This window comes from Tupaia chinensis, unplaced genomic scaffold, assembly GCF_000334495.1.
Source record: "Tupaia chinensis unplaced genomic scaffold, TupChi_1.0 Scaffold000138_1, whole genome shotgun sequence".
Taxonomy (NCBI): Eukaryota; Metazoa; Chordata; class Mammalia; order Scandentia; family Tupaiidae; genus Tupaia; species Tupaia belangeri.
Window position 1 is genome coordinate 4,147,748 of NW_006159608.1, and position 27,233 is coordinate 4,174,980.

Genomic DNA, 27,233 nt, shown 5'->3' on the forward strand with positions numbered 1-27,233 from the left:
CCTGCTGATGTGGAATCCTGAGGCATCACAGGACAGGACAACATGGTAGAGGGCCAGGGAGTGAGCAGATGGGAGCAGAGTACACACGTCTGTGTCTCATGTCTCCAGCCCATTCCTTCTCCTTATCAACCTACCAGGACTTAATCATGAGCAAACCACCCTGCTCTCTAATCACTCCCCCAAGACTCCACTATTTCTTATTTTAATTTGCCAGAGGATATGTGAGCTCACTGGAGAAGATGGTAAGAAGCAGCTCCCAGGAAGGATGGTCATGCTGCAATCTTTTTTCTATATGAGTAGGACATTATATATTCATAAAACCTGGAAATCAGGGTCACACTGAGGGATCAAGAAGACTTTGTGTCTTTCCACTTTTCTTTCTTTCTTTTTCTCTTTTCTTTTTCTTTTTGGTGTTGGCTTTCTACTTAGATTCATTCTTTCCCCCATGGCAGCAAAATCACTTCTGATAGATCCAAGCTTATAACATTTTAAGCACTAGTCATTGCAGAGAAAAGAATGTGATTCTCCTTTCCCCGTCGTCTGAATTAACCTCCTGAAATTACTCTAACTGGCCTAAAGCAGGTCCTGCCAGACCGAACATTGCTCTCACCCTTCATGACCATGCCACTTGTAGCTGGAAGGTAAAATAAAATAAGAAGTTCTATCAGCCCTATTTCACTAAGTCAGGAAAATAATTCCCCGAAGAAAAGAAAGCAGGACAAGAATAGCAGGTATCCCTGACATGGACATCATCTTGTCTAGTTTCTGCATTGAGTGTTAGTTTAAAATCTCCAAATTTCTGGTGACTATCATGGCCTAAATCCCATAATAGTTAGTCATGTTCTTTGGACATCATTCCTGGGGCCTGCCTGGCTGACCTTACCATTTTTCATGTGTGTCCTTCTGGGAAGAGGCTCCAAAGCTTTCGTTAAGTCCTCAGGCTCGTCAAGGACTCAACATGTGCAAGAAACATTGCCCTAGAAAGCAGGTCTTTATATGAATCCGTAAATACACGTGCCAATTTCATTACAAGGCATTGGGATGAAAAAGTGCACAGGCAACACTTAAGGAGCTCTCCGGCTGGTGAAATATTTTCCCCCCAGCTGGCCCTCTGCTGCTGCTGTCTGTCCAGTGGAAGACTTGAAAGCAAAGTTGGCTTTAGGGAAACAGAAAGGAACTTGCGTCAGAGAGAAAGCCCAGTGGAATTTGTGGCAAAAGGAGACAATCAGTGAAACAAACCAATGGGTGGGCTTTGGGATGGGCTGTATTGACATTGAAAGGAGGGGCAAGTAGGTTTTAATCTTATTGTGGGAGACTTGAATATCACACAAAGACTCAAAGGATCACAAGACTTCCAAGGTTTGAAGGCCTTTGTGATGTCAAAACAAGAAATGACTTACTCCAACCCTGTTGGCCAGGAACACAGAAATCAACTCAGAATCCTCGCCTCCTGCAGCCCAGCTTTCTCATGTGCGATGCGCATTGGATTTCTGGCAGAGCTCTCCATGAGTCTTCGGGTGCCTGGTGAAAGACTGCCATTCTTGTTTTCTATTTGCATGAATCCTTCATCTATGTTACCAGCTCCAGGGGGATGGGTGGACTCCGTGGAAACAAAGAGCATAGATGTCACTGAGAAGCTGACCAGGACAGCAAGGACTCGAGCTGGACCACCAACTCCTGGATTTTCCTACAGGCCTTTCATCCGGTAAACCTCCCCACTGCGCCTATCATCAGGGAGACCTTCTCTAGGAATGTTTCCTTCAGAATTCTTTGAGGGATTCAGAGAGAAACAGTATACACTGTTGATAGCCCTGGTCTCATTCCAAATGAGAATGCCTGCTATCGAGAAATGCAAATACCTTCTACCTATTTGTGCCAAAAAGGTACTCTCTACCTACAAAATTGCAGAATTATTGGTTCTTGAAAATGCACTACTTCTACCCCCCCATTGAAATTCAATCCAACTCAATTAAAACATCGTGGCAGCCTTCACGAGGGCACAGATGCCCTGGAAAATGATTTTGGGGTGTTTTCCCTGGCTGTGAATGATTCCTCAATGTGGAGGCGACCACACACGTGCTTACAAATGAAAACAGCCCTGATGGTAATGGAGCAATTCACTAACACTAACTTGCATTTATAAAGTAACCTCTTTTAAGGTTAAGTTTTGGTCGAGCTGATCATGAGTAGAATATAACCCGGGCTTTGTCTCAGTGTGAGTGAGTGCTCTCTCTCTCTTTTCTGTCTCTACTTCCCTGAATTTTGTTCTCTTTGATTGCCTCTCTATCTCTCTTGCTCTGTAAAGTCTGTGTGCTGGTAACTGACACATAAGCCTCCCTGCTGGTGGAAGGAATCCTGCCAAAGAAATTCTCTGCCCAGGCAGTGTTTCCAAGGACACGCAGAAGGTGCTTGTCATCTCTCACTGGAATCCGCAGCACGGCCCTCTGGACCGAGGCTGACCTACTTACCACAGAGCACACTGCCACCTTTAGCTGGGAACGCTGGGCATCCCATACTGACCCTTACCCAATATTTCTCTTCTGTCCCAGCACTTCAACTAAACCTGGTCTTTTTCTGTCCCTCCCACGGAATCAGAGCCTGTATAACCCCATGTCCTCCCCTCTATCTATCAAGAGCCCACTGACTGAGACCTTAGGCATACTCCTTGATCTTATTCTGGAGCCCTTTCTGAAGTTTCTATAATTCTTTTTAGTTTTTTAATTTTTTCATTTAATTTTCTTTTATACATTCAATCACGTTATTATTTGGCTTACACTACTGGGTTTGTTTTACTATGTTGGGAGTGGGACTTGCTCCTATCTGGGTGTAAGGTCTGTGAGTCAGGGACAGGTTATTATATGGCCTGCTGTTCTCTCTTACCCACAGTAGGTGTTCAATAGCTATTTGTTGATTCATAGAATTTTCAACTGATACTCTCACCTCAGTTAGAAAAGCTCTCTGGAAGGAGACTTAGACCCAGATAAGGTTGTGTGACTTGATCAAAAACTCACAAGGCCAATAACTTACTTGTAGGGCCGTGGTACGGGCATAGGCTTTGGATTCCAGGTCTGTGCTTAAACCTGGGCTCTGACATAAACTAGCCATGGGATGCTGGCAAAAGTATCCCTCTCTGAACCCATTTACTCAGCTATAAGATGGGATAATAAACAATGGCAACAACAGTAAAATGCAGTAATGAAACGCATCCATCTGAAATAATCCGATTGATGATAAGGATTTGATGAAAACATAAAACAATAGTCTCAAAAGAGCACAAGGTCTGAAGTTCGTTGCCTGGGCCATCTCTGCCACTTTCCAGTTCTATAACCTTGGGAAAGTTACTTGGCCTTTGAATCAAGTTTCTTCACTTGCAATATACTCACCTCTTAGGATACTTATGAAGATAGAATGACAACAATTTATAAAATAACTAGAATAGTACTGGCATTGTGCTTGCTAAACAGACAGCTAAGCAATAATAAAGTATAGAAATCATTTGTCACATGTAGGCACACAGGCAGTTTATCCTTCAGCTTCTGAGGGACTTTGATACTACTACGAGAAGAGCTTCTGCTGCTGCCTCTGCTGTCCCTGCTAATGACAAACTTTTGGGTTAGCTCGTATGGTCAGATGCTCAGATTCCACTTTTAACTTCCAGATGTCTATGTGATAAAATTTAGGTCTTTGGTTTTCCTGTATCATTAAAATTGATCTTGAAATTTTTAATCATTTTATTTTATTATGAGTTTTGCTCCCATTCTATCCTTTTCCCATCTGGACTTTTTTTTTTTTTTTTTTTTGTAATTTATACCAAGTCATAGAAGAAGCTTCGTATAATTTTGGATTCTCTTCAATGGTGAAATCTTTCACCTTCTTACCACCAGTTGCCGATTTTCATGTATTTGCAATACCATCTCTCTTCTAGGAAAGCCATCTCTGTTCTTTATCTGGACACGAAGTTCTACCTTTCCTTCAAGACAACTCATGTTTCTTGTAAATTATTCCATTTACTCCCTACAGAGTAATTTCTTCTTTGTCTACCTATTGTTATATGCAGTTTTATGTAACACTGAATGGAACTCTAAGAGTAATAGAACTATTATTTACTATTGTGCTCTCTGTATCCACAAAGAACCTGGGATAAAGGTAGGACATGTGTCAATCAGGAGAGACTACAAAATTCTGGGTTACAAACAGCCCCACAGCTCTTTGACTGATCACAACCATTTTCTTTTACTCACCTTTGCTAGTGTACCGTGAATGAAAGCAGAAAGTGATTCTCCACACATAATGACTTAGGGATCCAGGCTGAGGGAGCTTGAATATCTGCTAGCTACATGAAGTTACAGCTTCCAGCTGTTGTTAGTCTTTGGGTGCTTCACCATCTTGTGTGAGTATTTTATTTTGTATTTCTAGTCCCGCTCACACCTCTCTACATAGTCTCTTCTTTCAGGTCTACTCCCAGATCCTACTGAGCACACTGTCTGCTTCCTGCCATGGTCCTGACTGATACTTCACCCTTTTGGACTCTGAACTCCTGGAGGCATGGTGAGTGACTCATTTTCCCACAGTCCCAGGGCAAGGTACACACTTATTATTATTTCTAAAGCTATTAAATATAAAATTAATAGGTATTAACATTAGCTAATGTTCATTGAGTGCTTCCTATGTTTGAGGCATTATGCAGTATTACCTGTAATTTCAACCACCTCTGAGGTAGGTACAATTACTGCCCTCTGACTCCATATGGTGATAATGAAGTCCAGGAGGGTGAGTTGCCTGCCTTGCATTGTCTTGCTAGAAAGTGATGGATCTGAGACTCAGGCCCCAGATGATAAATTATGGGTCCCCTGATCATACCCTTATCCCAAATCAGTTGCTGGCTGTTAAGGAAAGGTTAAAATGTTATAATGACATCTCTAGAACAAAGACTTACATTGACAGTGATTCAGAAAGCATGGAAAATAAGGCCACCTTTGTTCTTATGAGGTTCTAGGTCTGTGGTTTAATTGATATACAAATGAAGTTTCAGGGAAAGCACTGGACAAGTTTGCCCCAGGCCTTTCCTTCGCCTTCTCCAAGGTGTTGCCTAGTTAATGAGCTATTGAGAGAGGCAAGACTCTAAGTTTGTGGGTGGGATTTGGGAGGTAGGGGCAATAGCCCATAATGGATGCCTGTGTCTGCAGCTTTTGTGGGTTGGGGCTCAGGGTAGAAAGTGTTCATTGCTGTGCTAATGAGAGGAGGGCTACCTGCATAGATTAGGAATAGACATGCAGCCTGGAGTCTGAGAAGATGATTCGGGATTTCCCCTCTCCTCCCAGTCTGATCCTATCTTCACTTTGCTGTTAGTGAGCTCTTAAGTCCCTCTGCTCACACCCCTTCCTGCAAAATCAACATATGTCCTACTCCACATTCGACTCTTGGTCAGACATGGGTATTCTTCTTCCTTCCTGTTTCCTGAACTCCAATCAGAATTCTTATCATTACGTTGTACATACCTGTACTCTTTCTCCCCTCCTGATCCAGACGGGACCCTGTGGGGGAAAGCCTCAGTTTTATTCATCACTGACACCTAGCACACAGCCTGGCAATCAGTAGAAATCTATCTTGCAGATGAGATATATGAGACTTACGTGAGAAGTCTTGTGTAGTTTTTACAAAATTAGCAAGTGATAAACTAGGATGGAAACCCAGATATGTCTGCTACAATGTACCCACACTGCCTTTCTGGAAATACTTGTTTCATGAAAGAAACCACATCGTGTTAATCTCATTTCCTTATTTAATGGGATCAATAGACTGTTTCATCAGAACACGACGGGTTTTCTGAAATGGAACATCAGCCTTTTGTTTCTCCTGACATCCTCTGAAGGGGAGCTATATGGCTGGACCAGATGCTAGCACAACTATGCAGGGGAGATTTTTGTGGAGTAACCGTATCCAGAAGTTCCGCTTGGCATGTCTAGAGGTAGGTGAGTGTGTGTGTGTGTGTGTGTGTGTGTGTGAGAGAGAGAGAGAGAGAGAGAGAGAGAGAAAGAGAAACTGTTGCAATTTACTTAAAAAGGGTTGAATTACCCAAAATCTATCAGGGCAGGAAACTACATATAATTGATACATAAATTATAAAATGTAAGTCTTAGTTCTTTTTTTTGTGGTTATGCAAAAACAGTAATTGTTTCATCAAAATTAGAAAAAAAAAGGAAGAGAAAAATTAGAAAAGATGTGAAGCTTGTTTTGTATGCTGCGATACTATATAGTGAATGACCATATGAAAGATAAGTGAATTCGCTCTTCTGATAGAAGGAGAGGGAAGTCAAGAGACACAGTGATGGGGAAACCAGGAGCTTGTGGCTTGATATAGATTGGCCAGGAAAGCCCCCAAGAGCAGATAACATTGAAATTACTTGAACTGATGAGGGGGTGAGCCTTGGAGTATCTCATGGAAGAACTGGAAGTAAGTGCAAAGCCCCTAGGTCTGGTCTTTCCTGGTGTGTTTGGGGATTGGCAAGGAATCCAGTCTGGCTGAATGAAGTGCTTGAAGGTGAACATGGTAGACGGTGATGTGAAGAGGGTTGATTGGTCCACATTGTCAGCCATTTAAAGGGCTTTGGGAGGTCAGATGGTGGCACAGTGATAAAATACAGTATTCTGTGAGGCAATCCCACAAGGCAAGGTTCCTAGTTCAAGCCTGGAGACTTCTCTGAGTATGCTGGCCATTTGCTTGCCCAGAAACCAGGGCTGAGACTGGATTAAGGAATCAAAACCCTGCTGGGGTACTATCTCTCTCTTTCTTTTCCTCTTATGAAAATGTGAATAAACAAGCTCAACAAAAAAAAAAAAAAAAAGAGCTTGAGAGACCAGCAGGTGGTGTAGTGGTTAAGGCGCTGGACTCCCACATGGCCAACCATGGTTATAGTCTCAAACCTGGCAGCTTGAAAATCAGACTGGGCACATGTATGCACATGCCCAAACTCCCAGGAGGAGACTGGGAGAAGAAGGGATTGTGGCATGGCCACTCCCCTGGGGGGTGATTTCTTACTTTTACTTTCTCTCTCCAGGGTACAACATGCCCTATGCCAAAACCTTAAAATAGAGAGAGAGAAAAAAAGAGATCTTGGTTTTTAATAAGATTGTGTCGGAAGATGATGGAGGATGATTGGAGAGTTGTTAGAGGAATTGTGCATGATCTAACTTCATTTTAAAAGAATTTCTCTGGCTACAGTACTAAGTATAGACTATGGGGGAAGAGAGGGTGGAGACAAGCAGATAGGTAAGCTTTGCTTGTGCATCTGTCCTATTGAGAGATGACAATAACTTGGGTGAGAGTAGTAGAAGAGCAGGTAACGTGATGAGAACAGAAAAGGGAATTTTTTTCTTAGTGTTCACTGGAGCTCTGTCCTTGGCACTACCGTCACTAAATTTACATCAGCAGCTGGCAATCTGACGAGCACATAGGTTCACGTGACCTCTGGAAGAGATGGCATAAATTGGAAGGTCGGATGGCAGCTGGGGAACTGTGATTGTCAAGGCAATCTGGAGCAGTGGAGCAGAGAGAGATTATTCTGTGGTGAGTGGTTAGCTTCCTCAAGCCAACCACATAGATAAATCATGCCATCAAATTGGCATCCAGATAGACTGAAGTTAGTGTAAACTCAAGAGACTGATGTGGCTCAAAAGTAAATGCTATGGGGACCAGCAGTTAGCGTAATGGCTATGTCACTGGACTCCCATGTAGTTGACCGCGGTTCGAGTCCTGGACTCGGTGGCTTAAACTCATGCCGGGCGCGTGTGCGTGCGCGCCCAAGATCCCGAGACGAGAATGGAGGAGAAGGGATTACGGCGTGACCATCCCCCCTGGGGGGTGATTTCTCACTTTCTATCTCTCTGTCTCTGTCTATCTGGCAAGCACACACACCCTATAGCAAAAACCTCTCCAAAAAAAAAAAAAAAAAAAGTAAATGCTATGTTAACACAATATAAACTTAAGAAAAAGAAAAGCCCAGTTCTTTTTTAATCTAAGTAAACCTTGTCTCATATATTGGCATTGTCATAATTTCCATATTCCTAAAGGGATAGGCAAGCTGAATGGAATTAAGAGAAAAGTGAATGGCACAATACAGTTATGATGAGGATATGTTCTAAGAACTGTGTCATTAGACAATTTGTCACTGTGCAAACATCACAGAGTATACTTACACAAGCCTAGATGATAGAACCTACTACACACCTAGGTTAAAAGGGTGTAGCTGATCATTTTATTATGGATCTATTATTGATAGATACGTTATTATGTGATACATGACTAAAATTGTAATATAATTATAATCACATACAACTATATAGCATAAAACATGACTGAAAGAATTAGTGCAATTGGGACCACCAGATGGCGAAGTGGTTATGTCACTGGATTTCCACATGGCTGAGTGCAGTTCAAGTCCTGGATACGGAAGCTTGAAACTCACATTGGGCACATGTGCAGGTATGCCCGAAATTCCAAGCAGAGAATGAAATGGTATGGAGACATGGCCATCCCCCCCTGGGGAGTGATTTCTTGCTTTCTGTCTCTCTGTCTCTTTAGTGAGTGCAAGTGCCCTATAGAAAAAAATCTATTAAAAAAAAAGAATTAACACTATCATGGACTAAAGAAAATTTGGGGCCAGCTAGTGGCAGAGTGGTTAAGGCAGCTGGATCTCAAGGGCCAATGTTGTGGTTTGAGTGTCTGATGCATCAGCTTGGAAAACACACCGGGTGGATGTGCGTGTGTACCCGAAATCTCATGAGGAGAATAGAAGAGAGGAAATTGCAGCATGGCCATCCCCTTGTCTATTTCTGCTGCATGCATGTGCCTTATAGCAAGTTTATGAAAGAGAGAGAGAAAAGAATTCTGGAGGAGTGAGGAGCATGGTAAGTAATTTAAATAAATTGATAGGTAGCATGACTAGTAGTGCATATGTAGGTTTTTCTGTGATCTTTGAGTACAGACCTATTGGTAGAAGCCAAAAATATATAGGTTTAATTTATTAAAATGACTAATTTAATGAATTATTTAATTTTATGTAAAAGCCACCATCCAGAGTTGTTCAAAGACAGAATGGTTTGGTATAGAGTCACGAAGTGTTAAATTTAAGCTGTTAAGATTAGATAATCTTCCAGAAATAGTCCAGCTCAGACATCCTACGATTCTACTTAGCTGGAACCACAGCCTCTGTCCTTATTTTCTGAACTGGATTGTACATTCCATGAAGATGGTACATTTCTTTCACACATTCTTCTTTGTCTTCCTCAAAGTACCCAGAACCAGGCTTTACTTATTTTTGACACTAAAATAATTTTTGAAGAAAGAATAAGAAAGTCACTAGTGAAACTTACAGATTCAATTTCAACACTATTTTAGACATATGTTAGATTTGTTTAGGAGTAATTTTTAGGAACATGCTACTTCTGCTTGACTGAAATATACCAGGAAGGGGAAACAAGGTTTGTTTTTAATTTTCATGTCATAGTTGATTTTGTAAGCCTCTACTTGCTTTCCTTTTGACCACAGTACTGCTTCTGGAAGATGTGTCCAACCAGGAAGCCAGATGAACCGAGGAGCCAGCAAGAGGGTGTGGTGGTCTCACTGGAGTAGTCTGGAGTTAGGAGAGCCAGGAACAGCATTCAATCTGCAGTTCTAAGGGTCCTACAGAGGGTCAGAGCTGCATATGGCAAGCCAAGGTTCCAACTCATGAAGTTGGGGCAGGGTTCCAGCTAGAATAGGTTCAAGGCTAATGTGTCAGGTAGCCCTTACTTAGAAAGTTAACACACTAAGGAGGTATCTGCAATTTCTGGGGACAGCGATGATGTGGTAGAGAATAAGATCGATTACGGCATGCATCATCTTTGTGGATTTCCTTGTATCCATGCTTCATAGATACAAGCTGCTTTGTATATCCGATTTAGTCATGGGCCTGAAGGGATTGGTGGTGCTCCGAAGGGAGCGTGACTTGTCCTGTGATCTCTCCATTTCTTCCAGGATTCAACAGAAGAAGACCAATTATGAGATATGTACTTTCTCTGAAAATTGAATGAGTTTAGATTGATGACAGATGCAATGCAGAAGCCAGGAGCCAAAACAATGTCCCTTCATGTTTTTATTCTTCCTTTGTTCACAAGCATAATGAGCACCAGGAGCAGCTGGAAGGCAGTCTCGTGGTTCTATCATGCCAGGGCCTGAGCCCAAGCTTGCACCCTCACTCGCGTCTGGCACTGCCACACTTCAGGATTTTCTTTCTTTTGATAGGCATGTGCTATTTAAATAATCATCTTCAAAATTTGGGACCCTCATGGACTGGCTGGAAAGAACCATTTCTAGGTCAGTCTTCTTGACAAGGCTGTGGTGTGAGGGTCGAAGCCTTTTCCAGAGCCTCTTTATCACTACAGACCGTGTCTGCCAGCAGGAACGCTCTGTTTATTTTCCACTGAGTAGGTCTGAATGATTCCCTTCTGCCTTTGCATTGCTTCCTTGAAGTTGAGTGATGGACCCCGAAAAGGTTTACTATTCATCCAACATCTGTTTCTTCAATTTTCCAGGCTCCTTGTTGTTTTGAAGTGCTCAGAATCAGTGTTTTAAGTGCATGTAGGCATAATATTCAGTATATTAATACACACTAGAGACAGTTCTGCCTACTAGAAAGCCAGGTACTATGGGGTTATAAAAGTCATTTGATACCTTGTAAAGCCCAAGACACCTCACCAATGCCCAGGCCCTGTTTCTTGATGTAGTCAGGTGATAACACGTGTACACTTGTACAGCCTTCTCCAGCAAGTGCCAAAAGTTCATGCTAAGTACTACATAAATTATCACCTAATTAAGTACTGTTATGGTTTGGATCAGGGGGAAGTGTAAACTTGATTCTCCTTGGAGAGCAATATGCAGAAATATGATGTGGAATTAATTGTATGGGCCCAGGTCAAAGATCAAAGTACAAGTGGAATTGCCTTTGCAATGGGAGAATTTGAAAGGATTTTTGTTGGCATCTCAATATTTTATTTTTTTATTTTATTCCTGCCAGCTTGCAACCCTTTCCCCCTGCCTCTTCCATTTCTAGCTCTCTGTAAATGAGTTTCCTAGGCATTCTCTTCCTTCCCTTCTTCAGCCTGTCTTCCCTAGTTTCTTGACCAGTAAGAATGGAGATAGGAAGGACTTAAGCTAAATGAGAAGGTCCTGGGTTTGGTTATTAATTATTGGCTAACCTCTGGAAAGCTACCATACACCAAGAGGCTCTACTTTCTTATTTATAATAACAATAGTTCTCATATCATTAGGTTGTTGTGTAGAAATGTGATAACTCCCCCAAAGCACTTGGCAGGGGGCAACAAGGAATCGATAGACATCAGTCACCCTCATCATCTTCTCTTCCTTCTTTGGATGTCATGGGCACACCTCCCAATGGCGCAGTCCTTCCTCTTAGTTCTTGGCATGCCGCTTGTTCTCCACCCTGGGTATTGTTCAGTGTAAGGTACTCATTCATATATTTATTAATTCAACAAATATTTATTAAGGATTTCATACGTACTAAGTATACTGTGCTATATGTTAGTTCTTGAGGCTGCAAAATTTCTGAGCTTGAATCTCTTCTGTAATCCTGTTCTTGGAATCAGATGTTTACTTTGGTCCCTTGGGAAGCTGCCCCTGCCCTCCAGCTGGCTGAGTTAGTGTTCTCATGGAACTCCATTATTCATATGAGTGGCTGTGTAGAGAAAAGAATAACATGGCCATCGAAGTTCAACTGTATGACGTGGAGCAAGCGATTACATTCCCTTGGACTCAGTGCCTTTATCTGTGTAATGGGGCCTGTAATAGCACATCATAGGTTTTATGTTGGTTATTTGACAATTTGCTCCATTGTTCACCTTTTCTCTAAAAACCTATTCCCCTGACTTTCCTGCCTCCCAGTTATAGTCAGTCAATGAGAGGTACAGGTCGGAGACTGAAGGGCCACGGAAGGGAGAAGCAAGTGACTGGAGCCATTTCTCCAAGGTCCTCGCAGTTTTCATCGTGGATCCAGTTTTCTCTGCTCCCTAGATTCTGGGCTCTGGCTACCACCTAAACCCCGTGTGTCTTCAATATCAGTGTCCTCAGTTGGGGGTTTGTCTTTGTGTTTCTGTGAATCTGTGATTACCTTACCATCCTCTATTTGGTTTCTTAGATTTCCCAATATCTTTGTTTCTACATTTCTACATTCAAGTTTTTCTATTGGACTATCTAGAATGGGCTCTGTTTTCTTCACTGACCTAAGCATTTATGAGACTACAATGAATTTATACATATAAAGCTCTTTAGATAGTTACTGGCATGTACTAAACACTCAATATATTTTATTAGGTTGCTGGAAAAGTCATGATGCTATTTTGCATAGAAAAACAGAAAAAAATATGTCATGACTTTTCCAACAGCCCAGATAGTTATTTAACTTATTTGGAGGATGTACTGTGCTGTACTGTAAATGTAAATTTATTCAATGTTTCTCTTCTGTGAGTTGCCTCTGTGAACTCACATTTATCTCTATATTGCCCACCTCCATTGCAGCACCTTGAAAAGGGCACATACTCCTGAGATACATAACACTTGTGCCCCATCAGAGCTCCCTTCTCCCGTGTGCCCATCTATCCCACTTCCTGTCTCTCCAGAGGCTGGATTCCTTCCTGGAATCCCAACCCGGTAGAAAACTGGTGACTCGTGGAACAGTCTGGGTGGTGGTAGTGCACATCCCAGCCTGGATAGATGTGCAAACTTCTCAGACTGTACATAGTGGACTTTTTTGACTTTCCTTCAGCTGTGCCCATGCTGCCTGGCTCATCTGCTGGCACCATCCCTTGCCTGCCCTGTGATCCTCCATCACCCTCCCCACTGAACTGTCCTCTTGTTCCTATCATGACTTCTTGGGGTATGGACAGCCAGGCTGGGGCTTCTCATTTCTCCTCTCAAAGTCCTTCAGTGAGCAGATAGGAAGGACTCTACATTCCAGAGTATTCCCAAGACAGCCTCAGGGTGTTTCTTACAAAGAGCTGAGATTTTCTCTTTTGAATTGATTTCTGACATTTTAAAAATCACTCTGATACTCCCCAAACATTATGAGGACTTAGATGAATATCCATTTAATGTTCACTGTATGATTAAACACTTAGACATAGTGTTTTCCATGCTTGCTGTAGGTAGTCTCCATTTCATAGTTTATATTCCCACAGAAGAGTAAACATTTATTACCTGAGCCAAATTATCTGAAATTACACTTTGCCAGCATTTTATCATGTCATATTTCCATAGGAAAGGACAAATGTGCAGGCGACTCTAAGAGCAATTGTTGTTAGCTGCACTTTCACTATGATTCAGGTACTCCACTGAACGGCCAGGACACCCACATGGCTCAGGCATGAATGAAAGTCTTAAGGAGGCAAAAGCATAGCAGAGGGACATACATCTCCATAGTTATGACAGATAGGGAATTGTGCTCATGCAAATATGCTTTGTGTACATAAAGGGGGAGTGATAATTTCCTTAGAGTGGAAATGTGGAATTTGGGAATGGGACTTTGAAGAGAAAATGACTGAGGTGATAGCAGAGTTTTTAAAAAATAATTATTTATTTAATTTTATTATTATTATTATTCTGACTTGTCATAGGGAGACAGAGAGAGAAAGAAAGGGAAATCAAGAAAGTGAGCTACCAGGTCCAGGACTTGAACCATGGTGGGCCATGAGGGAGTCTAGCACATTAACTACCACACCACTTGATAGCCCTAGCAGAGTTTTTTTAAATTCAACTTTATTTATTTTAATTTGACAGGAGAAGGAGAAGAAGAGGGGTGAGAGAGAAAGAGAGAGAGAGAGAGAGCGAGCGAGCTGCCAGGTCTGGAACTTGAACTGCGGTTGGCCATGTGGGAGTCCAGCGCCCTTGACTACCACACCACCTGCCACCACCCCCAGTAGGAATATTTTAAAGTGCAGCTAACAACAATTGCTCTTAGAGTCGCCTTCACATTTGTCCTTTTCTATGGAAATATGACATGATAAAATGCTGGCAAAGTGTAATTTCAGATAATTTGTCTCAGGTAATAAATTTTTACTCTTCTGAGGGAATATGAACTATGAAATGGAGACTACCTACAGCAAACTTGAAGTACCAGATCTCTAAGGTTTCTTCAACTTTAGACTTCTTGGATTCCAGTACAGTTTGCCTGAGCATTCAGTTATATACCTGCACAAAGAGAATTACTCGGAATAAGGACCCTGGGGTTTTGCACAGTTTAGGGTTAAAAAAGCCAAATGATATTTTTCTTGGTACATTGTGCTTACTGCTAATATCATAACTATCAGCAGTATGCCTGCTAGGACTGTAACTACTACTACTGCAGGTACTCCTTTTACCACTACTACTGCAGGTACTCCTTTCATCACTACTACTGCAGGCACTCCTTTCACCACTACTACTGCAGGTACTCGTTTCACCACTACTACTGCAGGTACTCCTTTCACCACTCCTACTGCAGGTACTCGTTTCATCACTACTACTGCAGGTACTCCTTTCATCACTACTACTGCAGGTACTCGTTTCACCACTACTACTGCAGGTACTCGTTTCACCACTACTACTGCAGGTACTCCTTTCATCACTACTACTGCAGGTACTCCTTTCATCACTACTACTGCAGGTACTCCTTTCACCACTACTACTGCAGGTACTCCTTTCACCACTCCTCCTGCAGGTACTCCTTTCACCACTCCTCCTGCAGGTACTCCTTTCACCACTCCTCCTGCAGGTACTCCTTTCATCACTATTACCTGTGCTACTAGCACTACTCCTACATAACATTTATTTTTCCCAGGCACCTTTTAAGTTATTTACATTTATGATAGGGGGTTGTATCAATTTTTAAGAAGGATTTTCAATAATTTTGAATAAAAAAAGTGAAGGTAATTATTTCAAGAGAAAAATTCAGATAACAAAATTATCCTATTTTTCAGTGGTATTCTCGTAATTCAATTTCTAATTCCCTTTCTTTATACGTCTTGGTATGCATTATTTTATAATGATATTTGTCTGTCTTTAACAGGATGACAGTCATTTTTAGGTCAATAACAAAATATTTTCTTCTGTATCTTTTCAAACTTCTTTATATAGCATTTCTGGATACTAAACTATGAAACATTTCTGGCAGAAGATAGGATTTTGTGTATAATCCTTTTTTACCATAAAATTGCCTTACAGTTCCTCAAATGTAAGTTAGTGTCTTGCAATTATTATTATTTTTTTTGAGAAGTTTTTGCTATAGGGCACTTGTGTTCACCAGAAAGATGGAGAGAGACAGAGAGAGACAGAAAGCGAGAAATCATCCCTCCCTCCTCAGGGGGATGGCCTTGCCACAATCCCTTTTCCTCCATCCTCATCTTGGGATCTTGGGCATGCATGCACATGTGCCTGGTATGAATTTAAGCCATCAGGTCTGGGACTTGAACCACGGTCTACTACATGGGAGTCCAGTGACATAGCTATTATGCCATCTGTTGGCCCCAAATGTCTTGCAATTTTAAACCTCTAACTTTGCACATGTTCTTTCAGTTGAAAACCCTTTTATTCCTTTATCTGATTGACTGATTTCAAGGCATTCATTTTATTTTTAATTTTAATTAATTAATTAATTTTGAGAGATTTTTGCTATAAAGCATATGCACTTGCCAGAGAGACAGAGATACAAAAAGCAGGACTTAATACCGCCACCCCACACCACCATCCTTTCTCCTCTGTCCTCTTGAGGTTTTGAGCATGTATGTACATGCACCTCATATGAGTTTTAAGCTGCCCTGGCCAGGACTTGAACCATGGTCAGCCATGTGGGAATCTAGTGCCTTAACCACTATGCCACCTGCTGGCCCCTCCAGGGCATTCTTAATGTTGAATTTAAAGGTCTCATCTGAAAATTATTATTTTTTCCAACTCAAGGTCTGAGGTAGATTCTATGCTTGCATTCTCAGCACATACCGTATTTGTTCTCTTTCACCTATTATATTTATGAGCTCAAGGTAGCAAACATTACAATTTATTACGTATTATTATATGCTCACTGATTTAACTGTTTGTCATCTTCTCCACACTATACAGTTTCTGGGAAAAAGGATTTTATCTTTCTAGCATTAAATATACTAGTGCTCATAAATATTTGTAGAATGAATGAATAAATGAAGTTAACTCCAGGGAGTAGGGATACAACTCATTTTCCCACTCCAAGTCTTTCTATGAACTGAATTCATCCAATTACAGTGGAGTACCCTTTCCATTTTTAAATTCAGTTTCACTGAAAAATTAAATGCAAAAAATTAAATATGAATGGAATAAGTCTCATCTACCCTATTTATTATAATGACCTCAGGGACAGTGGTGGAAATATTTCATTTTGGCAGAACAAGAATGAGATTGAGGACCACATCAAACATCAGCGGCATAACCATGGGAACTGGAGTCTTTAATTCTAGTCCAAAGCTGGATATATTCTCAGGGTGGAAGAACAGAGCGTAATGATTGTGTGACTCTCAGCTGGCAAAACTAATGAGAAATGGCCTTTCTCAGGTTTGAGTGGTATGAGCTCAGTAAAGGACTAGGAGGTCGAGTCTGTTTTAAATACTTCTTGGCTCGAATCATCTTGGTACCAGTTTTTTCAGACCTCCAGTGCTATGGACACTTTTCTTTCTCTGGAATTAATTGCTTTTGTTGGCTGGGACAGGCTAGGCCATGGCAATCCTAGTTTAGCCAATTCCTGCAGAAATGTTATAGTTGATAGGGTAGGGCACTTTGAAAGAAGTGACTCAGGACAACAAGATGTTGCCTGCAAACAAGTTACCATAAAACACAGATATCTTTACTTACTTAGCAGCCATTTTTGGGGTTGTCTAGAGAAGCTGGACTGAGCTGGTGCAGTCCAGAAAAAATTCCATAGCCCATTACAGAATATAAACTTGGAGAAGTATTTGGGGTCAAGAGACAGGGAGGAGCAATAACTGCTCCTTACCTCTTCCCTGGATACTCTAAACAGGTTGAGGAATAAGACACAAGAATACGGCAACTAGAGTCTTGATTGACAGTGGCAAGACTGAGGGATACATCTTAATGAAACTGCCCAAGAGACTGCCCACGTCATTGGCAATGCCGGATTACCAGGTTTGGGGTAAAGAACAGTAAGGAGAAATGCACCTCTACGAACCTGTTTCCAAGAAGAAAGCGAGAAGGAACCAGCCTAAGCATGCCTTCCTTTATTTTCACTAAAACTTACCCATTAGATACATCTTTCCTCTTCCAGTGGGGTGTAGGAAGTGAGGGTACAGTGAGACCAAGAGCACTATGTTAATAGGCCTTCAATGTGGAAGGAAAGATTGGGAATGGGAAAAAGGCATCCTTCCCTAACCCATTATAGCACAAGACACCCACCATGTGCCCCACGTGTTGCTTACGTGGGCAGTGTGGCCTTGACTACAGCCCTAACTATACTATATACTATGCACATCCTCAGATTTGGGAAGGAATCTGGATCTACATCGGTTGAGTTTATAATTCAGCTCCACCATTTGCTAGCTTTGTGATGGTACAAACAGCATTACTCCCTGTGACTGACTTTCTTCAAGTGCAAAATGAAGATAAAATGGCATCTCTCTTATAAAGTGTCATGAGGATTAGTTTAGTTAGGGCATGTAACATATTGTTGAACATGGTCTATCTGTTGTATTTAACAAGAAGTCTAAGTGCGTGGTACTATTATTTTCATAGGGTAAAAAGCAAAAACAAAGCAAACAAATTGAGTAATTTGCTCAGGGCTGTAGATAATTAGTGACATTGTAGAGGTTATTGAAATCAGGATCTTTCTGGTTCTGAAGTCCATGCTTTTTGTTTTTGCTTTATTATGCATCTCTCAAAATGTTTCCAAATATTTGTGAGCATATGAGCAAGAGAAAAGTTCAAATGAGACAGATATGTTAATATTTAATGGGTTGATTGAATTGGTCCCCAACCTCATCTTCTTTAGTTAAATTCTCATTATATTTTCCTCAATGCCCTTTGAGCAGACACAATTCTAGAAGCCAGAGTGCTTGGCTGTAGACTTTTGTGGATGAAGAGTAGCCAAACTTGCCCTGCTCTCTGAATTTGTGGGGTCCATCTACACCTGGTTGTATGACCCTTAATATTTTCGGATCCCAGGTCCACTGGGGATGTATTGAAGCTAGCGATCCTTTCCCATGGACATATAACAGTGCACATACACAACTGAGAGGAGCATGAAGCCCCCAGGACTAAAGATGGTCCCTCCTTCATCTTGTCCTCAGAGAACCCAAATTATATCTTACCTATCAAGTCACTTCATGTTCTCTAGGAAATTCTTCCAAATCTTCCAGGCCACTGTGTTTTATTGAGAGGTGAAAAGAATCCAAATTCTTGAGTTGATAGACCTAGTGTTCTATAAATACTAAATAAGGTCAGGTTAGTTGATAGTAGTTTCCAATAGTGTTGAGATAATCAGCTAATATTGATTGACTAGTGTTGAGATCATCAGCTAATATTCTGTGCTTATCTGTTTGTTTCTTTTGTTCTTTAGTTTTCATTTATGTAATGCCAACTTTCTTGTCTGGTGAGTATGTACTCAGTATAGCTTTTTCTTGGTGAGTTGACCATGCTATCATTAAAATACTTCTCCTTATCTTTGATGACACTTCTTGTCCTAAAGTTTATTTTGTCTAATATTGATTGCATACATTAAATTTTCTTTTGATTAGTGTCAATATGATATATATGTGTGTGTATACATTTACATTTTAAATATCTTTAGTGCATTTTGTCTTTCCATTTAAAGTGCATCTAACAATTTGCGTCATGTGGTTGAATCTTGCATTTTAGTACAGTCTGACAGTTTCTGCCATTATTGGTATTGTTACCCATTTACATAGCTACTAATAATATATTTTATTTATAATTTTGCTGTTTGTTTTCTTTTTTGTCTACTCTGAACTAATTCAGTATCCTTCAGACAAAAGACTTATAAAAAAAATTCACATTTCTTCTTTTCATCCCCTCTATCATAGTCCCCTCTACATCTTAGTTTTGTATATGCTATTTTTCCTTTGTGTCAGTTATTTTTAAAATACATTAAGAAACAAGAACAAAACTATTTTATATTTACCCAGATAGTCACCGTTTCTAGTACTTTTTTGTGTTTGTGCGTATGTGTATATGTACATGTGTGTATGAAGATGTGTGTAGATCTGAGTATTTATCTATTCCATGTTCTTCTCAGTCTGATCTAGCACTTCTTTCAATGTTTATTTTAATTTCTTTTTTTGGAAGAATTTTCTTTTCTCTCTCTTTTTTTTTTTTTTTAAGGGCAGGTAATGGGTAATTTATCCTATTAATCAAATTTTAAATGCACTACATAGTGTTGTTAACCATATAGTATATAGTACAGCGATTTCTAGAAATAATTCATCTTTACATTGCACAGCAAGTTTTCATTTGTTTCTTCCCTCAGACACTGACATATACCGTTCTACTCCGTTTTTCAGAGTTTGAGTATTTTAGATATTTGTAAGTGGAAGCATAGAACGGAGTCAAAGTCCTTCTGTGACTGACTCATTTCATTTAACACGATCTCCAGGTTCATCCATACTGTCAGATATGACTGGATCCCCTTCTTTTTTAAAGGCGTAGTCACATTTCAGTTTATGCATAAAACACATTTTATGTATCCATTTGTGGATGAACACTTAGGTTGAGTATGTATGTTGGTATCATAAATAATACTGTAAAGGACATGTAAGTACAAATACCTCTTCAAGACCCTGACTTCAGTTCCTTTGAGTATATACCCAGAGGTGAGATTTCTGGGTAATATGGTAGTTATATCATTTTTTGAAGAACCACCATGCTGTTTTCCTTACTGATTTCACCATTTTTCATTTCCCAAAACAGTGTACAAACATTCCCGTTTCTCCACATCTTTGCTAACACATCATCTTTTTTTTTCTTAGTTTTGGATAGTTGATTTTATGAATGGCGTGTTGGTAGATCATTACTGTTTTGATTTGAGTTCCTTGATAATTAGAGACATTGGACTCTATTTTCATGTATCTGTCTAATACATCTTTAAATGTGCTCATCATAAAAAATGATAACTTACTATCTTCCTCCTTTCAACATTATTCAACAGAGGAATCATGCATTTGTTCAGTTCTTTCTTTCTTCCTGTCCTTACCTCTGCTGGACATTCAGATAGAAAAGTATCTGCTTTTTACTAGCGATGAATGAAGATAAGCAAAAGCCCTACTGCAATATGGTTTAATAAGTAGCTTTGGAGGAGTAGGGTTGGGCATTAAAGAAATACAAAGGAAGCACCTCCCATAACTCCTTAATACTCACCAAATGCTCAACAAATGTTTATTAAATCTACGTAAAAATGGTTCAATTTGTTTTACAATTAAAAATACTTTTCAATTTATTTATTTAACAAATACTTACTCAGTACCTACTATGTGATTGACTATATTTCAAGGATATGGGAAACAACTGCAAAGCAGAGGGCTCTCTGGTTTCTTAAATAAATAAATACAAAATATATCTTTAATAGTTTTCATAGACATTTTTAAAGTGCATACTATATTAAAGGCACAGGTCTAAAAGTCGTACGTACTCTCTAAAGCACCTAGTAGAAACAATCTATCACTGAAATGTTTTAGAAATGGTATATTAAAACTCAAGTCCTCTTTGAGGCACACACATGTAATAAATGCGGTAGACTTTAGATAACAAGTGAGACCATGCTGGGAAATTCCTAAAGTTTATTTCTTGCACAAGCAAGGGAAAAAAAAGAGATAACTTTTCTAACAGGGTCCTTATGTTGCAATCTACCTGTGCCCTCAGCCGGTATCAAATCATGGGCACCTGTGAGTCTAGAATACTCAGGGAGGTCTCTGGGTGCAAACCTAGAACCTTCCCGTGTGGATCAGCCTCACAGAGAATGCATTGCACTGCTGCAGCACTGTCTGGCCCTCACACCTGGGAGAACCAGGAATCAGTTTCATGGTTCTTGTACCAGGTTACCTACTTTGAAAATATGAAGGGTCGATGTAAACACCAGTTCTTTCCCCTGTCATGATTGAAATTTTGGAGACTATTTCTTTCTAATGCTCAAAGGGCTTTAATGGATCCACTCAGAAAGCTTCAGTTATGGGGGACACGTCTGTGGGACCTGGCCTGAAAGATAGTCACAATGGCTGAAAATGCTGCTGATGAAAAATTGGCTTCTCTGGAGGCCAAAATCTGCCAGCAAATTGAGTATTATTTTGGAGACTTCAATTTGCCATGGGACAAGTTTTTAAAGGAACAGATAAAGCTGGATGAAGGCTGGGTACCTTTGGAGATAGTGATAAAATTCAACAGGTTAAACCATCTAACGACAGACTTTAATTATTGGTGGAAGCATTGAGCAAATCCAAGGCAGAACTCATGGAGGTCAGTGAAGATAAAACTAAAATCAGGAGGTTTTCAAGCAAACCTTTGCCTGAAGTGACTGATGGCTATAAAAACAATGTAAAAAAACAGATTTGTTTATATTAAAGGCTTCCCAACTGATGCAACCTTTGATGATACAAAAGAATGGCTGGAAGAGAAAGGCAAAATACTAAATATTCAGATGAGAAGAACATTGCAGAAGCATTTAAGGGATCAATATTTGCTGTGTTTGAAAACACTGTACCTGCAAAAAAGTTTGTAGAGACCCTTGGTCAGGAGTACAAAGGTACAGAGATGCTAATACTTTTCAAGGAAGATTACTTTGAAAAAAAAAATGCAGAAAGAAGACAGCATAAAGCGGAAGCAAAATTAAGAGCTAAACAAGAGCAAGAAGAAAAACAAAGTTAGCAGAAGATGCTGAAATGAAATTTCTAGAAGAAAAGATTGGATGCTTGCTGCAATTTTCAGGTGACTTAGATGATCAGACCTGTAGAGAAGATTTGCACATCCTTTTCTCAAATCATGGTGAAATAAGATGGAAAGGATTTATTAGAGGAGCAAAAGAGGGCGTAATTTTGTTTAAAGAAAAAGCCAAGAAAACTCTAGAAAAAGTCAAAGATGCAAATAGTGGTAACCTACAGTTAGGGAACAAACCATCACTTGGGAAATACTAAAAGGAGAGGTAGAAAAAGCACTGTTGAAAAAAATCATAAAAGATCAGCAAGAATCCTTGAACAAATGGTATCAATTTGCAATCAAATTTCCAAATAAAAGATTACAAATTAAAAAAAAAAAGGAAATAAAGCTGCTCAGCCTGGGCCTGCTAAAGGAAAAGTACAGTTTTAGGGCAAGAAAACCGAATTCAGTCGTGATGGTCAGTGATGGACATGGCACAGCTCAACCAGTGAAAAGAGCAAGCGAAGAAATAGACATGCATGAACCCACACTAAGACAACAGAAAGCATCATGAGGGAAGACCAGTGATTTAGTGGACAGATTTTGTATTCATTTTAATTAGGTTTAAGCTGCCTTTTGTCTTCAAAGACAAGAAGAAAACCAAACCAAATTAGGTCTAGTTCAGTGTCCACCTGTAAGAACAGAAAATTTTTTTGTTGTCTAACTTGTCTTTTCATTTTGTTTTGTTGCCCTCATGAGAATTTTTTAAAAATACATAGTTCTGTTTGTGTTCTTCAGATGATTCAAGTATCAACAGGAAGACTCTTTTGGTAAATTGTATGAGAATGTATTAGTACAAACTAATGAAAAATACACTATATAAAAGAGAAACAAACAAACAAACAAAAAAAACAAAGGAAAGCTTCAGTTAGGTTTCCTGAAGGTAGCAGATCCCAAAACTGAGACAGATCATCATTTCAGGAACATGAGAGCAATCTGCCACAATTTAGAGAGAACAGAGTACATTGCCCAGGAACGAGGGATGCAAGAGCACGCTTCACAGTCCAGATGGCAACAGAATCAGCCTAGGGCCTTTTCAGGCTTGCCCAAGAGGACTGTCCTGGAATACATTTGGATTTAAATGGCACAATGAACATGGAGCTCATCCTGGGAAATCTGGGATTGGAGGAAACATCTGGGTGTAACTGAGGCATTGCTTACATGAGAGGAGTTGTAGTGCAGGTTCAGAGAGTGTGAAGTCACCTACTGAAGCCAAAATGCCCTTTTTCTCCCACTTCTCCTTGGTGGCTCTCTCTGTTTGAGGTTTAAGGGGTGTATAATGGGGTCAGTGGGTGGAGAAGATCGAAAAGAAAGAAAACAGATGCTAAATGCATTGTTCTCCAAAAGTATCTGCTCACCTAGTCTATGGTGGGTGTTGGGAAGTAGGAGAATCCAAATGTGAGTAAAGGTTTAAGTGTTCAACGTCTCTTGCCAGATACTTCCAGAACCTGCATTGAGATAGCATTTTGTAACTTAAAATGACTAGTGGATTACAAAATGAAAGAAAAAGTTCTATTTCCTGATCATTTTTTCATCTACTCTTTCTCAATAAGTTTCAAAAACAGCTTAAGAGACAAAAGGTCAATGTTTTATAATTACATCTTTTAAGTCATGCTTGTCTAATTGACTGGCTGTGTGTTGAAAAGGCTCTTTAATTACTAACAGCGACTTCTAGTATTTCTTTTCTAAGCCAGAGACTAGACTTATTCTGTCAACAGCACCCATAGCTTAACATAAAACAAAGCCCATTATACTTGGAGGGTCAGGATTTTACAATTTGTTTGCCAAGGTTATCATAAGTTTTAAGTCCAAGTATTGAATTTGGGTGTCAAAACACCTCTTTCTCTGCTCTAAGATCTTTGTCCAGAGATCTTGGGGTGGGATTATAGTCACAATGTTTTGGTCAACAACGAACCACAACTGTGACTCAAGTGATCCCATAAGATTACAATGGGGCCAGAAGGAAGGTGGTTTAGGGGTTAAGGCACTGGATTCCCACAGGGCTGACCACAGTTCGAAACTCAGACACAGTGACTTGAAGTCACACTGGGTAGTTCTGTGCCCAAAATCCTAAGAGGAGAGTAGAAAAGAATGGATTGCAGTGTGGTTATCCCTTCTAGGGAGTGATTTCTCACTTTCCTTCTCTCTGTCTCTCTCAGACAAGCACATGCACACTATAGCAAAACAGAAGCAAAAACAAAAACACAAAACAACCAAAACACTGCAAAAAACCAATTACAGTGGAGTAAAAAATTTCTGTCACCTAGTGACCTTATGTAACATTGCAACACAGCATATGAACTCATGTGTTTGTAGTGCTGTTGATGCAGGTAGACCTACTGTGCTGCTTTAAAAAATCTTTTACACTGTACTTTTACTGTACCTTCCCTAAGTTTAGATGTGTTTAGACACACAAATATTTATCAACGTGTTAGGGGCCTACAGTGTTCAGTACAGTGACGTGCTGCCCAGCTTCGTAGCCTGGGAGCAGTGAGCGATATCACACAGCCCAGGTGTGTAACAGGCTATCCCGTCTAGGTTTGTGAGTACGCTCTGTGATGGCTGTGCAACAAGGAAGTTGCCCAACGATTCCTCAGAACGTATGCTTGACTGCTAGTGTTGGGGGAGTGGGGTTCAATTCAACAGCTTAGACGTTTCTTTTCGATATTGAAGGTGAGAAATGAGAGCAGGAAGTCAAGGTAATGATGGGCAGGTATGCATGAGAGCTAAATCAGGAGTTATGTTTGCTGACTTCTGTTGCACAAGCTGGCTAAGTTTCTGGATAAATGTCTCCCATTCCACTTGGAAAGACAAATAGCACTAAAACTATAGATAGGTCCATAGCTGACTTTATGGCATCAGAATTACCACCCAAAAAAAATCTCTATCTGCAGCCAAAGGACACCTTGTCACAGTGTCAGAGCAAATGTGGCCAAAGGCATCCTGGGGAAAAGGAGGAGTGTGTCTAGACAGATCGGAACATCTTGCATGCCTGACTAAACAGCCCTTCTTCACGTAGCTGGCATGATGTGAAAAGTTTGTTTATTTATTACTTGTTGAACACGCCTTTAAAGAAGTGTTAGGCACTTCATTCCCTTCCATGGCTTCGTGGGAATTGGGGATTGAAAAGTGCTCTAGTTTGTATGCTACAAAGATGTACAGTGATAAAGTACAAAGTTTTAAAAAGTAATGAAATACAAAATTAATTTTAAAAAATAGGGAAAAAAGTGCTCTAGGGATTAAATAATCCAATCCTGCAAATTTCTGGAAGAGACAAACTGAAGATCAGAAGATGGAAAGGCAAGGCTATGAGCTGGTGGGAAGAGCAGGTTGTCCTAAGGCTTTCTGATTTCTGCCTGGAGCTCTTTTCCCCATGGCAGCCTGCCCGTTCTGTAGGCAGACAATACAACCACCTCTAATGATGCTTCTGGGTTTCTTGTAATTTACCCTCTCTCCTCTGGACCAACTCTCTGATCTGTGAAAATTTCTCTATTTGGGTCATCAGTCTGGCTCTCTGAAAGGAGCAACACAAATTGGCCTTCCATTCTACTAGAAGCAGGCCCTGAGTCAAGGGTTTGAGTGCAAATATTGTTTGGAGATGATCCTGGGAAAAAGTGGTACAAGAGTGAGAGGAGACAGGAAAGACAGTATCACCAAGCGAGGGTGTGCTGTGGCAGAGGTGACTGCCATGGGCAGCCACAGTGCAATTCCTTTGGGGAGTGCTGAAATGAAATGTCAAATACACTACAGAATTTTCCTATCAGAGGATAGGGAAGTTAGATACTTACCCTCAGACCTCATCTACCATTGCTTAAGAGCTACTCCCACGGGACGTTCATTCTATTTCTTCCTGTCTGCCATGCTTGGGCCAAGCTGTCAGGCACACTCAGTGCATTAGCAGCAGGTTTCCAGGGGCGTGCCCTGGAACAAGGAGTAGGGGGAGGTCCAGGAAGCATATGCCACAGTGTTGCTATCCATCAGTCCTTCCCACTTCAGCGCCAACTAGGCTGCCTGAGCGCTTTCCTCCATTCTCTCTAATTGGTGATAGCCAGCCAGGAAGACTTTGTGTTTGTTGTGGGTAGGAGGAGTTGTGGTTTAGTACGTAGGGAAACAGAGTCTTGCCTGGAGGAAGGCAGGCTCGTGAGGTGTGAGAGGAGCTTACACTGCGGTTTTCCGACCTGTCTGTTCATGCTTCTTCCCTATCTCTACTCCCACCTCAAACTTTACGGAGAACATGGGAAATCAGGGAGCGAAATACAGCATAACATTCAGTTTAATTAAATTTCAAATGACATTGTATTGTTTTTACAGAGATTTTTGCTATAGGGTGTGTGTGTGCTCACCAGAGGGACAGAGAGACAGAAAGTGAGAAATCAGTCCCCAGGGAGGATGCCATGCCACAAATCCCTCCTCCTCCATTCTCCTCTCGGGACTTTGGGTGTACGCACATGCTCCAGGCATGAGTTTTAAGTTGCCAGGTCTGTGACTCGAACAGTGGTCGACTACGTGGGAGTCCAGTGACATAACCATTACACCATCTTCTGGTCCCAATGCAGTTTAATTTAAATGATTTCAAGCTAATCAAACATTTCCATTTCATTCCATTGAGTTTCATGTGATTCGATTCAAGAAAATTAAGCTTCTATTGATTTTCTTTTATATATATATACTCAATAAATGTGCCTCCTATGATTTTCTTTGAGTAAATCACCTTGAGATAGCTTTGTTTAAAGACTAGGGTATCTTGTGTCTGTTGATCTCAGTCTCCAAATATCCTCCTAGCCTGTTAAGCAATCAATCAGTCACAATTAGGGGAAAGCAAATTGTACTTGACCTGGTGGCTTGAAAGTCACACTGGGCATGTATGCATGCCCAAGGTCTCAGGAAGAGGACAGAGAAGGGATTATAGGGCGGCCATCTTCCCTAGGGAGCGAGTTCTCACTTTCTCTCTCACTGTCTCTGTCTGTCTCTCTAGTGAGTGCATGTGTCCTATGGCAAAAACCTCTAAAAAATAATAATAAACTCAGAAATACTGGAATCTGGTTAATTTTATTTATTTTTTTTATTATTCTTACTATTTTTTAAACATTTGATCACTGTACATCATTTAGCTTATAAAGAGAATTTACTCATACAAAATACGCCTCAGGCCAGTCCAGTTGAGAATACTATACAGGTTATCATCAACAGGTGATAAACCATTCTGTGCAGCTCTGGGCAATTTTATTTTTATTTATTTATTTATTTTTGG

General features: G+C 40.4%; 1 pseudogene; it reads left to right on the top strand.

Moving 5' to 3' along the window:
* Window positions 1-21,284: 21,284 nt before the first annotated feature.
* Window positions 21,285-22,496, top strand: LOC102485539 (lupus La protein pseudogene; annotated as a pseudogene).
* Window positions 22,497-27,233: the final 4,737 nt, after the last annotated feature.